Here is a 16,581-nt window from a genome sequence, read left to right on the forward strand (position 1 = left end):
CCAGGCTGGTACTGGGGAGTGTCTGTAAAGACTCCTGTGATGCGATCCATCTTCAGATATTTCAGCCATGGGTACCAGCATCTGGTCTGGTGGAGGCAGCAGGGGAGTGAAGTGGACTCTGTGATGGTTCTTGGTTATGCTTTTTAGTGCGCTAGTTTTATGTTGTTTGGCCTCCAGCCAGGAGGTGGCGCTTTCAAGTGCACATTAGCTGTGGTCCTCTGGGGAGGATGCAAACTTGCCCTAGGGACACTTCGCTAAGTATTCAGGATTCTCAGCCAGTGAGCAGGGCCATAGAGCTCCCAAGAGATTATGACCTTCGTCTTCAGCTACTAGGGCAGGTAAAGAAAGAACACCAGGTCAGGGTAGGTGCGTTTGAGCTCAGCCTCTCCTTAGGTGTGGCTTTCTGCGGTTATTGTTGGGGAATGGGGGTGTGGTTCTCAGTCCAATGGAATTATGTTCCCAGGGTGATTATGGCTGCCTCTGTTGAGTCACACACGTCACCAGGGACGTGAGGGAAAGCCAGCAGTCACTGGCCTCACCCAGCTCCCATGCAGCCGGCAGTCCTAAAGGCCAGTCTCACTTCCACTGTGCCCCCGCAACAGCACCGAGTCTGTTTCTGGTCAGCCAGTGACCAGGGCAGAAAACTTGTCCCAGACCACGAGCCACCCTGTTGAGAAAGCAAGCTGATTTGGCAGTTTTTCAGCATCTCAGGGAGCCTGCAGCAGTGATCCAGTGCCATCAAAGGGTCTGTGGATTCTCTTGGCTTTCCTGGTATGTTCCTGCAGCAGTTCTTAGATCAAAAGTTCACGATGCGTCTCCATGCGGTGCTCTGTTCATCCAAGCAGGAGCTGCAAGCTAGTTCTGCCTCCTATCTGCCATCTTACCCTGACCCTCTGAGAGTTGTTGCTCCACATCGACACTGGCATTTAGTATTGTCAGATTTCTGGACTTTGGCTATTCCAGTATGTATGTAGTGGTATCTCACTGTTGTTTTAATTTGCAATTCCCTAATGGCATATTATGTTGAACATTTTTTCATATGCTTATTTGCCATCTGTACATCTTCTTTGGTGACAGATCTATTCAGATCTTTTGCTCATTTAAATTGGACAAAAATCCCAATTTCCAGATGGGCCCACATGAGTTTTTCTTGTTGTTGTTGTTGAGTTTTAAGACTTCTTTTTATATTTTGGATATAAGTCCATTACCAAGTATTTGTCTGGCAAGTATTTTCTCCCAGTCTGTGACTTGTCTTTTCATTCTCTTAACAGTGTCTTCTGCAGTGCAAAAGATTTTTATTTTAATAAAGTCCAATTTAAACAAGTATTTTCTTTCATAGATTCATGCTTTTTGTATTTTGTCTAAAAACTCATCACGCCACCCAAGGTCACTTTGATTTCTCCTATGGTTTGTCCTGCATGTTTGTAGGTTTATGCTTTACATTGAGGTCTATGATCCATTTTGAGTTAATTTTTATGAAAGGTTGAGGATCTGTGTCCAGATATATATATATATATATATATATATATATATATATATATTTTGCTTCTGGGCATTCAATTGTTCCAGCATTATTTATGAAAAAGACTGTCTTTGCTCCATTGATTGCTTTTGCTCCATTGTCAAATATTAGTTGAGTATATTTGTGTGGGTCTATTTCTGGGCTTTCTATTCTGTTCCATTGGTCTATGTATCTGTTCCTTCACTAATAACACACTGTCTTGATCATTTAATTTCTGTCTTGATTACTATAAAGTTGGGTAATGTCAGTCCTCCAGCTTTGCTCTTCTTGTTTATTATTGTGTTGGCTGTACTGGTTTTTGCCTTTCCATGTAAACTTTAGAATCAATTTGTCAACAGCCACAAAATACCTTACTGGGATTTTCACTGGAATTGCATTAAACCTGTACATCAAGTTGAGAAATGCGCACATCTTAACAATATTGAATCTTGTAATACCTGAACACAGAACATCCTTCCATTATCAGTAGTAGATCTTCTTTGATTTCTTTCAGCAGTTTTGTAGTTTTCTGCATAGATTATGTATAGATCTTGTGCACATTTTATTCACTTTATACCTTACCTAAGAACTTTTTTTGGTGTTAATATAAATGGTGACACTTTGGTTTTCACAAAAAGGATTAAACGAATGCCTTTTTAAAAATTAAATTAGCTAAAATAATTAAAATAACTAAAATAGCTGATTTGTTTAGCTGTAGAATAATGCTGTTTGGTGCATTGTGCTTGGTTAACCAAAAGAAGGAGGTTTAGGCCAAAAAACAGTGATTCTGGGTGTGAGTGCTCAGCCTGAAGCTTTTAGAGGAGAGAGAAGGACCACTGGGTTGGACAGGTCGTAAGATGGCAAGTCTGAGGTGGCCTTGAGAATCCCTTAAGGAACCTAAATAAGCCCAAGACACTGGGAAACTTGGTAGGGAAAAGTGAAAACAGGGTTATTTCTACGAGTAATCCGTAACTTCTCAAAACCAACGAGAAAGTCACTTTGGTTTCCCAGCTAGCCAGTAAACTCCATTTCTTTCTGTGCCTGCTTCCTAATTCCAGAAACCCCAAGGCTGACACAGAGTACTTTGTAAAACTTCTTGCAGCAAATCAAAGCTAAGACCATTTTCCACAGACATCTTCAGCTTTGTCCATACTTTTGTTAGACAATGGAATAGCCCTAAAGGGCAACTCCCAGGTTCTGTCATAAGCCTGGAGACATGGTATCTTCAGGTCTCTTAGGGTCTGGGATTGGATAGGAAAACCCACAAAGAACCCAGGTGTGGGGGATACCCACAAGGTAGTCCCCCGTTGAGACCTGCAGCTTCTCACAGCCACTTGTCATGGCTTTTCATCCTCAGAGCAAGAAGATGGACTAAACAGCCTTAACTGTGAACTATGCTCCAAAGCGAGGCACGTACCTAGAGGACTACCTCCACACGTGTGTTAAGGGAAACCCTGCCATCCCACAGCAAGTGGTTCTCAACCTTGAGTAGCATCAGAACCCACACAGTGCTTCTTTTATTTTTTATTTGTTTTATTCTTTTATTTTTTTGAGATGGAGTCTCGCTCTGTCTCCCAGTCTGGAGTGCAGTAATGTGATCGCGGCTCACTGCAAGCTCCACCTTCCGGGTTCACACCATTCTCCTGCCTCAGCCTCCTGAGTACCTGGGACTACAGGCACATGCCACCACACCTGGCTAATTTTTTGTATTTGTATTTTTTATTTTATTTTGTATTTGTATTTTTAGTGGTGACAGGGTTTCACCGTGTTAGCCAGGATGATGTTGATCTCCTCATGATCAGCCCCCCTTGGCCTCCCAAAGTGCTGGGATTACAGGTGTGAGCCACCTCGCCTGTCCCTACACAGTGCTTCTTATAGCTCAGATTCCTGGGCTGCACTCCTGGAGTTTCTGATTCCTTAGGTCTCCAGTGAGGTCTGAGAGTTTGCATGTCTAACAAGCTCTAGCTGCTGGTCTGGAGACCATACTTTTAGAACACTGGTTTACAGCTCTCCTGTCTTGTCCTTTCTAGTCTAGAAATCACACTTGTTTACTCATGGGTTCTTAGTGACTGTCAATCACCACCTTCCTTCACCTTAGTGGGAAATGAAAGAGACAAATTTCTCCTTAACTCTTTAGCCAAAACTCTTCCAGAGGCTAATGGCTTCTCATCTCTTGCCCTCTGCTCATTTGCATCCTCTGTCACTGAGTACAGGTCTCATCTCCTCTCAGCACTTGGTGGGAAGAGTTCAGCCTCATCCCTCATGGCAGCTCCAGTCAATGCCCGACAGAGACCAACAAAAGCCAAGTTCCCTGGAAAAGGACTCTGAGTGGCCAGTTTGGGTCACGTGACTCCATTGCCCATAGGAGCTTCTTCTCTAAGAAGAAACAGAGTCAGAGCAGGTATATAAACAGCATTCCTGCCTGAGTCATAGGCCCCAGTGTTCTCCACTGTCCATCAATAAGCCAGGCTTGCTTGTCCTGCACATCTCACTGACACCAACAGTGGAAGGGCTGATTTCTTCCTGCTGGTAAGTTGCAATTGGCTTTGATGAAGTACTCATGTATGCAATCTCCCCAAGTACATTGACATTCAGTGACCATCTCTGGAGTATCTGCCAAGTACCAGGAAGCAGAGTACAACTGTCACAGCCGGGCTTAGGCATCAGAACACTCTGCCACAAATCCTGGCCACGTAATCCTAGTCCCTACCTCAGGATGGCTGCGGGGACCAACGGGATTAACCCACATGTGTGTTCATTGTGCTTATCATTTTGCATGCATACATCCATTCACTTCTCATGGTAGACATATATCATCGGTATTACCATCCCTATTTTATGCATGAGAAAATTGAAACTTAGATGAAGAAATCTACTAAGGGATTAGAACCCCAGATCTGTCTGATTCCAAAGCTACTAAACTCGATGCTACTAAACTTGATGTGAGATTTTCTCTCCAGATTGTATATGCCAGACACACGTTTGATACTTGCAAATACACTATATCATTTAGTAATATGTCCACATTGCACAACTATGAATATGGATATGGATATAATATAACTGTGAGTGTGTGTGGTTAACAAACAGCCATGACAGCTGACCTCAAACAGTAAACAGCCTGTAGTGCTGCCTACTGAGTTTAAACAACTTTCACAGAATGTAAGTATTCAGACAAGGACACTCAATGACCAGGATGAAACAAGACAGATAAAAGACCCCTCTATAATCATGTCTAAACCTAATTAGAGGCAAGGGCACACTGCAATCACAAAATTAACTAATAATTAGCTTCTGTTTCTTTACCAAGTGATAACTTTAGCCCCGTTTTAATCCTCCAGCTTCCTAGATAACAATTACGAAGATACTCAACAACAGAATTGTTTCTGCTTTTTAATAAGACCCAACTCAGAAGTAGCCTCCACTTCTCCAAACCCTCCTTAGAATCACCCAACAAGCCCACATCCTATCAGAAGCCCTGTCCCAGTGTCCTGTTTCTGAGATACCCAGTTCCCCCGGGGTGTGCTTTCCTCTTCTGCAGAAAGTTAAATGAAGCTAACCTTGCTTGACAAGTGTGTTCCTAGAGTCTTTGACTGGTGTGGCTTTGGCAATTCATATGCAACATACACACATGCACACCATTGTAAGGCATTAAATAGTGTGTTCAGTGTTTGATTGTGTCCACCAAATTCAACAACCTCATATGCAACTAATTCAGCAAATGGCCAGCTGAAGGACTCTTCCAGATTCCAAGCTCAGTTGGCCCTTGGTTGTCTCTCTGTGCAGAACCCACTCCATGCTCCCTTAACCTGGAAGCCAAGTCTCAGATTCCTTAGGGAAAGCCCAGGACCCAGACTCATTTTCCAGCAACTTCCACTAGCACAAACCTGCAGACTTAAATCAGGGATTATGTGTCTAAGATGGACTTTGAGTCTTGAGAATGCAAGCACACACCCCAGTCAAAATGTGTACAATGTGAGGAGAGATCTCATGAGGAAGCAGAGAAGGGAATGCTAATTGCAAAGTTGAAGTGAGATGGAAAGCCAGAATTCCTTTCTAGGACAGAGAGGAAAGAGCCCTGGTTTTGGAGGGAGAGTCTCCGCCTGGCTCTGGAGTGTGGCCAGGGTGACCTGCAGCGGACACTGTAAAATAAAGAGATTGGACAAGTTACCTGATGCTCTGACCTGAGGCCCTGCGGGCCCCCATACTGACCTGTGTGGGGACACTGGGAAGGAGCTGAGAGGGCCCTGGAAAGCCCCTCCCCTGCTGCCCAACAGCTTTGCTCTAATCTCTCTTAAGCGTCTATTCTCATTTAGACAGTGTTAAAAGAAGGGCTTTAGCAGATAACAAAAGTGGTTTTGGGATTAAAAATATCGTTGATAGCCACAACTTTATGTCAAGTAAGGACAGTATACAATTACTAAATACAAAAGGAAAACAGAATGTTGAGACCATTCTTCAAAACTTGAAGGTCAGAAGTCCGATGGCCACTTTCAAGCGGGTATTGACGGAAGGTTCTCTAGCTCACAGAGAACCTGAATGCGAAGTTGGACTGATGGATGGATTTGAAGATAGTATGAGCATGCTACTTCCATTTTAACATTTAAATGGGAATATATAATGTCATAATCTGAAAAAACTAAGCAATATGGAGGTTGCAGATACCGCAGAGAAACGGAGAGAAGGCAGTCTTGCTTTGAATCACTCAATATGCACCATGAGCTGCTGGAACAAAAGGCTAGCCCTGTTGAGGCCCTGCACTGCAGGGCACAGCAGTTAGAGCCATGGGTTGAGGCTTAGGGATGCTGGGAGGCAAGCAAAGTGGGAGAAGGGGCTGGTGGTGGGATTAGAGAGAAGAGAAAAGTCTGGGATTTGAGATTGGTATTGGGGACCGGGGAATGGGGTAGGACTCGCTAGGCTGTGGATCTTACCAAACACAGTGAGCAAGTAGGGTGCCCGTTAACAACCCCTCTGTCCACTCATCGCCAATATGCAAAAAAGATGCAGAGAACTATACTCTGCCATATGGGCTTTATATTTTTATTTTGCATATTTTTAATATGATCGAAGTATGACATCTTTACAGGCAATTGCACAAGTGCATACGAACTTACATGAAATGAACACACACATAGCCAGCCCCCAGAACCAGAAGTAAAACACTGCCACCACCCTGTACCCCCAAAACCTCCTCATGCCCCAACTACCTCCCCACACCCTGCCTTCCAACACCGTACATTAATGTTTCTTATTCTTGAACTTCATGTAATGGAGTCAGACACAAAAATATGCACTCTTTTGTGCCTGGCTTCTTATGTTCAACATTATACTTGTGAGGTCCATTCATGGTGCTGCAGGTTGTTCATTTTGTTCATTCTCATTGCTGTAGGAAATATAGCGCAAATTGTTCAGCAGTTCTACTGTGGATAGACATTTGTATTATTTCCAGTTTGGAGTTACTATGAATAATGCCACTAAGACCATCCTAGTGCATGCCTTTTGATGCACAATTGCATGCGTTTCTATTGGGTTTATTTCTAGGAGTGAGATTGCTGTGTCATAGTGTGTGTGTGTGTATATATATATATATTTGGCTTTATGAGATGTAACTAACAGTGTATCAAAGTGGTCATGCTAATCATATTCCCATCAGAGTCTGTGGACTTTTTAGTTTTTAATACATATGTCATGGAGAAAACAGAGGAAGAAGAGGAGAATGGAGAAGAGAAAAAGAGAACTAATAGAATGGGCCCCATGAAAATGACCTCTCTCCCTTTTCTAGGTCATCAGAGGATGCAAATGAGAGTAACACAAGCTTTGGCCTCTCTTGAGGGCCGTGAGAGAAAAGCACACGCACAGGCTTTTGCTGCAGGGGCCTGCACTCTGAGCAGGGTGTGGTGGGTGGGGTGGTATGCTGAAATGTCTGACCCTGCTGGGCTGCGCACCTCCCACTCCAGCAAGCGACGCCGCCCCTGATGCCCAAGGCAGATGCGCCCCTGCCCTCAGGGTTGCCAACAATTCTCCTGACATGTGCTTCAGGCAGAAGCCCAGATGCACCAGTGATGCGATTTGCAGAAATGATTTTTCCAATGACTGTGCCAATGTAACTGCTGCCAAACCACCCCAGGGACCAACGGGAGCTGGTGATGACTGTGCCATGTTCAGGAGGTCACATGAGGCCAGCAGAGGATGGAAGAGACCAGCAAAGAGTAAGGTTGTGCTTTTGATTTCTCCCTCCTGTAAACTTGTCATAGAATAGTTACCCCTGGTAGAGTCAGCAAACAGGGCTAGACCAGCAGCCCAGCTAATGACGACTGGGTGGCCTGGCTGGGCCCAGTGTCTACGGAGCAGGAAAACATTAGTGATCGTTCTGATCAACGGGACTTAACAGTCATGGGGATTCACAGTAGAGTCTCGGTAGCTGCTGCCGCACATAGGGGCGGTAGGAGCCAGAGCCAGCGTAAAACATCTCAGTTTGCCGGGTGTGTATACATTCTATTTCCTCCTCAAGATTAAACACGCTCACTCCCTGAGCGCCGCTGCTGGCAGCCTTCTGGGTGTAAATGTATGAGATGTCTGCATTCTATGTCCATTTCAAGTTGAAAAGAGAGCAAAAATAAGATTATATTTTTAGAAGCTGAGAGATACAGGCTGGCTGGGGTTGAGAGGGAAAGCAAATTCCAGCAACCAAGCTAACAGATGCTGTTCTGAAATGCAAATATATTTCATCCAGTCACTGGGAAGTTCTATGCTGTTTGAGAATGGACTGGTCTGGCTTCCCTTTTCTTCATATTCCTGAGCAAATTCAGGAGAGAGAGCAAAAAATCTTTAAATTAACTAAATAATTAGAAGGTAAATTAAATAAAAGATTATCTTCCATCTGATTGGAATGGAACCCTGGCTGGAGTCAAGGAGACAAAGCAGATAAAATCCTCTCAAGGAAATGGCTTTGGTGAGGATGGCGAGATTTCCTGTTTCAAAATATACTTAACCTAAATGACAAGAAGAAAGTACGTATTGGTGAGTACAATTTGGTGAGCATCTTCTTGGCTCTTTGTTTCTAGAGCTAAACACTTTAATTTTTAAAAATGTTATTAAATTCTGGCTGAGTGCAGTGGCTCACACCCATAATTCCAGCACTTTGGGAGGCTGAGGTGGGAGGATCACTTGAGGCCAGCAGTTCAAAACCAGCCTGGGAACATAGTGAGACCCCATCTCTAAAAAAAGAAAAAATTAAATTAGCCAGGCAGGGTGGCATACACCTGTAGGCCCAGCTACACAGGATGCTGAGGTGGGAGGATCCCTTGAGCCCGGGAGTTTGAGGCTGCAGTGAGCTGTGGTTGCACCACTACATTCCATCCAGCCTAGGCAACAGAATGAGACCTTGTCTATAAACAAAAAAAGAAAAAAGAAGCCGAAGAAGTATTGAATTCTTTTCATATGCAGATGCTATACTAAAGTGTACAAAAATTCTGCTTAATTGAAGAAACAAAGATGCATAAGAGAGATCCCCTCTCCAAGGAACCTGAAGTCTAGAGGAGAAAACAGATGGATAACCCTCAGCCACACGGTCAGGAAAGAACTAAGCAGGAAGACCATAGGCTTTAGAACTCCAGTCCTGTCTTGTCCACTTAGCAGCTGTGTACCTGGAGGAGCTTTTATTCCTCAACATTGTTGCAGGAATCAAACAGACTCAGGTACGTAAAGCCCTAGATTGGTAAACACACACAAATGTCAGTCCTTCTGCTGAGTCACCTGTTGTCAACGGGGCACCTCCAGGAGTCCCACCTGAGACTTGGAGCCACTTCCTAGCACTTCCTTCTCAGAGAGGTTCCAGGTTTGAATACGAATCTTATTACCAATGAGAAGCCTGTGGTGGAAAGGCAGGAGGAAAGCTCATGGGCGGTCATGTTGGCTCATGCAGCAGTTTTGTGGAGCATGTGGTTTAGCAAACCTCACTGGGCACTCCCACTCTGGCAGGCAGGCACAGCAGCTTCTCAGACACCCACAAGAGTTCCAGTCTTTCCAGTTCTGAGTTGTAGGTGACTGTTTCTCCCACCCTTTAACTGCAGCCTTCAGACCATGACTCTCCCAGCCCCTCCCATGTTTGGGTAAGCCCCAATCCTATATGAAACCCTTTATTTCTTTAATACATTTAGTGACTCTGTTCTTACCAACCAGGCTGATATATTTTTCATCCCAAAGACATAAATGACGAGAAATAATAAGGTGTATTTAGGGACTGGCTGATAGTCTGACATAGCTGCCAAACACCAACATATTTTGAGAATAAAGTCATAGCCAGGTAATTCTGAGCAGACCTGCTCAGAGAACGGCATGTGCATGTAACTGTCTCTGTGTGAAGAACTCTTCGCAGGACTTAGGATTGGAGACAGCAAAAGTCCTTGATGCTGGACTCAATACTGAGCACACTCACAGGTTTATGTGCAAAAGTCTGTCATGTACCATTATTTTGCTGTGATACTACTCCTGGATCTGCAGATCAGCCGTAGCTCTGTTGGATTCAGCTGAGCTTGGATCCACGCTACAGGGCAAGTTTCGTTCTGCTCTGTGTAACTTACATTCTGTAACCTAGGAAGACGAAGCTACCTGGGGCGTCCTCTGCAGGATAAGTAGGGTTCCGCTGCAATAGTGCTGCATAACAAAGAACATAATCTACCACGGACTCCTGGGATCCCGTGTACATCCAGCCTTTTTCTATTATAGAAACTGGACTTTATTTTTATCCCCCTTTCACTGTTTCTCAGTTCTCAATGCAAAAGTTTTACTGGCATGATTATTCAATAAACAAATAAATAAATAATAGATAAAGAACAGTGATGCCTTGTGCCCCTAAACTTGTGATCTCTGGAATGAGGTGTCCACATTCCAGGGAATAGGGCAGGTACTTCTTTGGGGGTACAGAAAGAAAATATGTATCGAATTAAATATTTAAGCTCATATTTATATTTTTTTAAACAAAAGCACCTTAGCCTTCTGAGAGTTAATGTATGGAATGACCTGGCATCACCAAAGGATCTGTGTGCTAGTCATGTCCCCAGGGATCCTGAAGGAAGGAAGAGAATTCTATGATGCAAAGGGATTGACAGTGATTTTTTTAAAATTTTAAATATTCCTTGATATGGCTTGGCTCTGTGTCCCCACCCAAATCTCACCTTGAACTGTAATCCCCATAATCCCCACATGTCAAGAACAGGACCACGTGGAGGTAATTGGATCATGGGGGTGGTTCCCCCATGCTCTTCTTATGATAATGAGTGAGTCTCAGGAGATCTGATGGTTTTATAAGTAGCTGGCATTTCCCCTGCTTGCACTCACTCCATCCTGCCCCACCACCTTGTGAAGAATGTGCCTGCTACCCCTTCACCTTCCGCCATGATTGTAAGTTTACTGAGGCCTCCCCAGCCATGTTGAACTGTGAGTCAATCAAACCTCTCTTTCCTTTGTAAGTTAGCCCATCTTAGGTAGTTCTCTATAGCAGTATGAAAATAGACTAATACAGTAGGTTTCTCAATTGAAATTCCAGGAAATTAAGTTCTAATGGCCTAAGACATCTACTGAATGTAAGAGAATAACTTCATCTTGTGCATCTAGAATAGTACTAGCTGGCCATACATCTTCCTCGGAGAAATACAGAGAAATTAAAATCGCTTTCTGTAAGTCATAATTCAGTTGAGAATGGCTGGATAAAACCATCATGTTCAGAGGCAATTTTTTGAAAAGCATCAAAAACAAGAAGGCAAACCTTGACTTTTCTCAGTGATGTTTAACTGAAACTACTTTACTACCTTACAAAATTTCAAAAACATTATTTATTGTTGGACAAAAGGCCACCTTACCTTTGAAAAAACACTTGTCTTTCTTCAGCAATAAAAGATGACTAAAAGAATCCACAGAAAACAATATGGCAACAAATGAAAACACATCCCTTCATCAGCAAACACTGTTGGAATACTCACAGAAAATGCCACTGAGGAAATAAGCATTTGAGCAAGCATTCAGTGCAGAAGACTGTAAACAGACCAAGTACAGATGTTTCTAACAAGTTTTAGCTTATGGAATTTGCCAGTTTGGTTCCAATAATCCACAAAGAAGTATTTTAGGAGATCACTATAGTAAAGACGTGCAAAGAAAGATATAATCTTAACAACTGATTTCCTTACATAAATGCAAGTTCTTAAAAGATTAAAAAGCCATTTTGGGGTAGGGCTGCTGAGATGGTATGACACATGCCATGTCACACATCATCTCATGCGTAGGCACACTCTTGTGGCAAATACATTACAGTCAGAAGTACCAAGGACACCAGGGTGTCAATGATGTTGGAAAACTTATACAATTAGGACCTTTAAGATCAGGTAGAATTTCTATATCACTTCATAATAGAAGGGGACTTAAAACTTTTTTGTGACATATTAAGGTTTGTATGTTATCTCACAGCAAAGTAGGTAAAAGATTTGTCAGACTTAAAGATGTGTTCTACACTTTTCTTTTACAAAAAGACAAGTGTTTCAAATGTGCCGATCTCTTCTGTGATGACAACTGGTTGTCACTGCTTTGCTATCTAACAAATGTTTTCTTTTTAAAAGAAGTGCCTCACTGTCCACTCAAGGTAAATATGACATTTAAACAAAGAGGAGAAAGACGCTGTTTTTCAAAGAAATGTGTATTATGAAGAGAACATTTTTGAAAGAGATGTTTGGGTATGTGACATAGATTTTTTTCCCCCAAAATCATGTGTGTTGCCTATAAAAATGCTGCTATTTTCACACTTTAAAAATTTAGGACCTTTTCTAGCCTGTTAGACAATCTTCCAAATGAAGGGGTTTCAAAATACTTTGCTCAAAATATGCAAGCACAAAACCTTCTGATTAGTTTGCAAAAACAACTAAAGGTTACCAAGGAAGAATAAAATATGCTAGAAGAATTCTAACAAAAACCTTTGCAGCTGGGCACGGTTGCTCACACCTGTGATCCCAGCACTTTGGGAGGCCGAGGCTGGCAGATCACTTAAGCTCAGGAGTTCAAGACCAGGCTGGGCAACATGGCCAAACTCCGTCTCTGCAAAAAATACAAAAATTAGCCAGGAGTGGTAGTGCAAGTCTGTGGTCTCAGCTAGTCGGGAAGCTGAGAGGTGAAAGGATCACTGGAGCCTGGGAGGACAAGGTTATAGTGAGCTGTGATGGAGCCATGGCATTACTGTAGCCTGGGTGACAGAGCAAGACCCTATCTCAAAAAAAAAAAAAAAACCCCTTTGCAAAGTTGAGGAACAGATTGAGGAATGTGTATCATAATTTGGTATGTATAGCTCACAATGTATAAAGTTGCTATTATTGAACCAGATCTAACAAAAAAAATTGACAATTTTATACGGTTCAACCTAATCTATATGTTTGTGTGGCATCTAGTAACCTAGACTCTCACAGCTGCCCTGAGAAAGGGACTTGTATCCCAAGCCCACCCATCTCCAACTCCAATAAAGTAGAAAGTTGGGGTAGTAACTGGAACTCCAGGGAACCAAGAACCTGCCACCTCACTGAAATCCTGAAATGAAAGAGAGAAAGTCTCCACCACTGAGGCAAATGCAAAGAGAAATCAGTTCTGTTAAGGACAAGTTGAGAAAGTGGCATTTCTTGCTCACCTGAGGGTGTGGCCTGAGATGGACATTTCTGTGGAGTTTGGTTATCAGGGGAGGTGAAGGCCCATTCTCTCAATGCAGGTGGTCTATCCTCCATCTTGAATGAGAATTCCCTGAAAGTATAGATTAAGAGAAATCTGGGGGCATTTCCCAACTACACTAAGAGCTTTCACAAGATGCCCTTGGCTTGGGATCTGTAGGAAAAGAAATGCAGTTCTGAATCAGAGGTGGATGTATGGCTCCTTTTTTGTTCAGATACAACAGCTTTACAACCAGTGCCTCAAAGTTATCATTTCTCTCCTCTTACCCTAAACCCCTGCCTTCAAAATTCTTCAAAATAAATGCAGCAATTGATTAGAACAGACAGATTCTTGAGAGCTAAAATATCAGGAGATATGGAGCTTCCATGTATCTTCCCATCTTCCCCAGCAATGTTTTCAGTGGGGAGAGATGAGCACAAAAGCAGCCGTAATCAGAAGTATTGATTCCAGTGCTGAAAACATCTTTCACCAGTCTCTGAAATTATATTGTCAAACAAGGAAAGCAAATAGGATGAGCATTCTTGTCGATTGCAGCTATAAAAATGGATGAGGCATTACGGACCGTGGATTTTCAGGGAACTCACTTCCATCTTCTCAAAATATCTTCCTCTAGGTACCCACCTCTCAGGCTTGTAAACCCAGTGGTGCCACAGGCAAGTATGTCTGCTCTAGTGCAAGGATTTTGCGAGTAATTTCTGGGATATTTCTTAATTTTTAGGAGCGTCCAGGGAGGTTTCTGAAAACAGAAAGTCCTGGTGGCTATGCTGGAGAGTAGCCACTTTACCCTTGCAAGTTACAGATTACGAGATACTTAGCAAGACTGAGGTAGGTGATAGGAGGAATACAATGATGATAAACAAGATGAAATCCCTACTTTTACTGATCCTACAGTCTAGCAGAGAACACAAACACAGACACACACCTCAACACCACACAAAGGGGGCTGGCATAGCAAAGAAACACCAAGAATAGTCGTGCAGAAAAACGGAAGGCTTCCCAGAGGACGTAGCATCTAATCCAAGTCCTAACGATTGAATGAAAATTTCTTGGCAGAGAAAATAGAGTAGACAAAGACTGACAAGTCTAAGAGAGATGTGGGGGGATCTGCAGAGAGTTCAGTATAATGGAGAAGACACGTGATTTTTTTTCCAAAAGGGTTTATTGAGGTATAATTTAAATGTAATACAACCCAGCATTTTTAATGCTCAGTTCTGTGAGTTTTGGCAGAAGCATATAATGATGTAACCAACACCACAATCAAGATATAGAAGAATTCGATCACACCCAATTCCCTCCAGTGCTCCTCTGTAGCCAGTTCCCTCCCCTGACTCTTTGCCCCTGGTCACCACCGATCTGTGTTCTATCCCTCTGGTTTGTGTTTTCCAGAATGACATATACGTGAGTCAAAGGGTGTCCAGCCTCATGCATCTGGCTTCTTTCACTTATCATGATGCATTTGAGATTCGTCCATGTTGTTGCGTGGATTATATGCAATTCTTGATGCACTTAATTGGAGGCTGTGGACATTTTACATTCACACTGATCATCTGATCATACAAATCTAAATGGTAATAAAGTTTTAATTATCAGGCGAAATCTTAGAGGGGATTCTGGAAATTCAGGTGTTTACATGCACAGCTGTTTACCTCCATCTGGAACTAGCAAGGCACAACCAACAATCACCTTTGAAGGGAAAGCTCTTGCTGGCCCCTGCTCCATTTTGCATGTGGTCCTTAGAAGGCCTGCCTAGTCCACAGACTTTTGTAAAGCTGGATATCTGCTGAATACTGAAGTGCACTGGCACCAGGTTCTGTAGATGAGGGAGTGCGGTCACTTGCCCCCAAAAAGACCTAATGACAGAGAGGCTCCTCCCATAATCCAGCAAAGTGAACCCAGTTTTCTGGGTTTTACCACCTAATGAGAGCAAAAACGTTTGTCCCTTATACCGTCTGCCAGTTGCAATACCAAAGCTATAACCTGTAAAAATTCTAAGGGAATATACACCCCGAGAAGATAAATAACATAAGGCCCATTTAAGAAAGTAATGCTTATTCTTAGCTGATTCACTGGAATCACCTGGGGAGCTTTAAAAGCTACTGATGCCTTTGTTCCACCATCAGAAAGTCTTTATTAATTGGTTTCACTGTGTCCTGAGCATTGGGACTTTTAAAACCTCCCTAGAGGGATTCTCATGTGTGGCCAGTGTTGAGAACTGCCAGATTAAGGAACTCCAGCAGCCGAGGGAGAACACTAAGTTTAAAAGGAGAGCAGATGACAATTGTTTAAATAAAGCTAACGGAAAACACAGATGAACTTAACAACAACAACAAAAAACAAATGAGAACTCCCAAAGGGCATTAACTTTAGCACAGAACAAAAGATTTTCTAGAACCAGAATACTTATTTTTGAAATCACAAGTTCAATAGATGGAGAAGACACTTTTCTTTGCTGAGGACCATATGACTGTTTTGGAAGCTCAACTGGAAGAAGTATTTTATAAGTGATGTGGAATTCATGAGGAATTAAGAAACTTGGAGGACAGATCCAGGATATCTGAATGTGACTAATAAAAGTTCACTAGAAAGGGAAAAGAGAACAGATGGAGAAGTAATAAATAGCGTAATCATAAGAGAAAATATGTCTTAGAAAAAAAAAAAGGTTTGAGTTTTCAGGTTACAAAAAGCAATTGAGTCCCAAGTAAAGTTAATTATAATTTTTTTAAAACCTAGACTTCCAGTAACATGTCCTGATAAAATTTTTGAATTCCAATTATGGAAAAGAAAATATTACATACTCATAGAAAGAAATGATAGATTACTTACAATGGAAAAAGAATGGGCTACCATCAGACAACTTGTGTGCAACACTAGAGGTAAGACTGGAAAAACATTTAAAAATGATTGAATGGGGACAGTATTCTAAGAATCCTATATATCCAGCCACAATATCAATCATCTGTCATAGCAAAAGATATATTTAGACATGCAGAGACTCCAAAAGTCTATAGAAAAACATAGATAATTCCTATATTAAACTATTTCAGACCGTAGGAAAAGATTAAACACTTTTCAAATCTGTTCAATGAAAGTTGTGTAACCATACTGGAAAAACTTTATATAGGATTTATTTTTTAAAAAAAGAGAAAGCAAAGAACAAACAAATGAAATAAAACCCACTACTCTAGACCAACTTTATTTATGACTATAGATGCAAAATATAAATGAAGCACTGGCAAACTGAATCCATCACTGTATTAAAAGGATGATATACTATGACTAGGGAGAGTTTATTCCGCAAATGTAGATGGCTCAATTCCCAGAAGAATACATTTTTTTTTTGATAAGTTGATGTCTTATGAAATTTAGGAAATGTAAATCAT

General features: G+C 42.1%; 1 long non-coding RNA gene across 1 annotated transcript; it reads left to right on the forward strand.

The window, feature by feature from the left end:
* Nucleotides 1-544: 544 nt before the first annotated feature.
* On the forward strand, nucleotides 545-10,325 carry LOC117068399. Its single transcript, XR_004431109.1, has 4 exons — nucleotides 545-771; nucleotides 3,715-4,030; nucleotides 7,629-7,715; nucleotides 8,948-10,325. It is a non-coding gene; the product is annotated as an uncharacterized LOC117068399 (long non-coding RNA).
* The last annotated feature ends 6,256 nt before the right edge of the window (nucleotides 10,326-16,581 follow it).

This window comes from Trachypithecus francoisi, unplaced genomic scaffold (assembly GCF_009764315.1).
Source record: "Trachypithecus francoisi isolate TF-2019V2 unplaced genomic scaffold, Tfra_2.0 Lachesis_group21, whole genome shotgun sequence".
Classification (NCBI taxonomy): Eukaryota; Metazoa; Chordata; class Mammalia; order Primates; family Cercopithecidae; genus Trachypithecus; species Trachypithecus francoisi.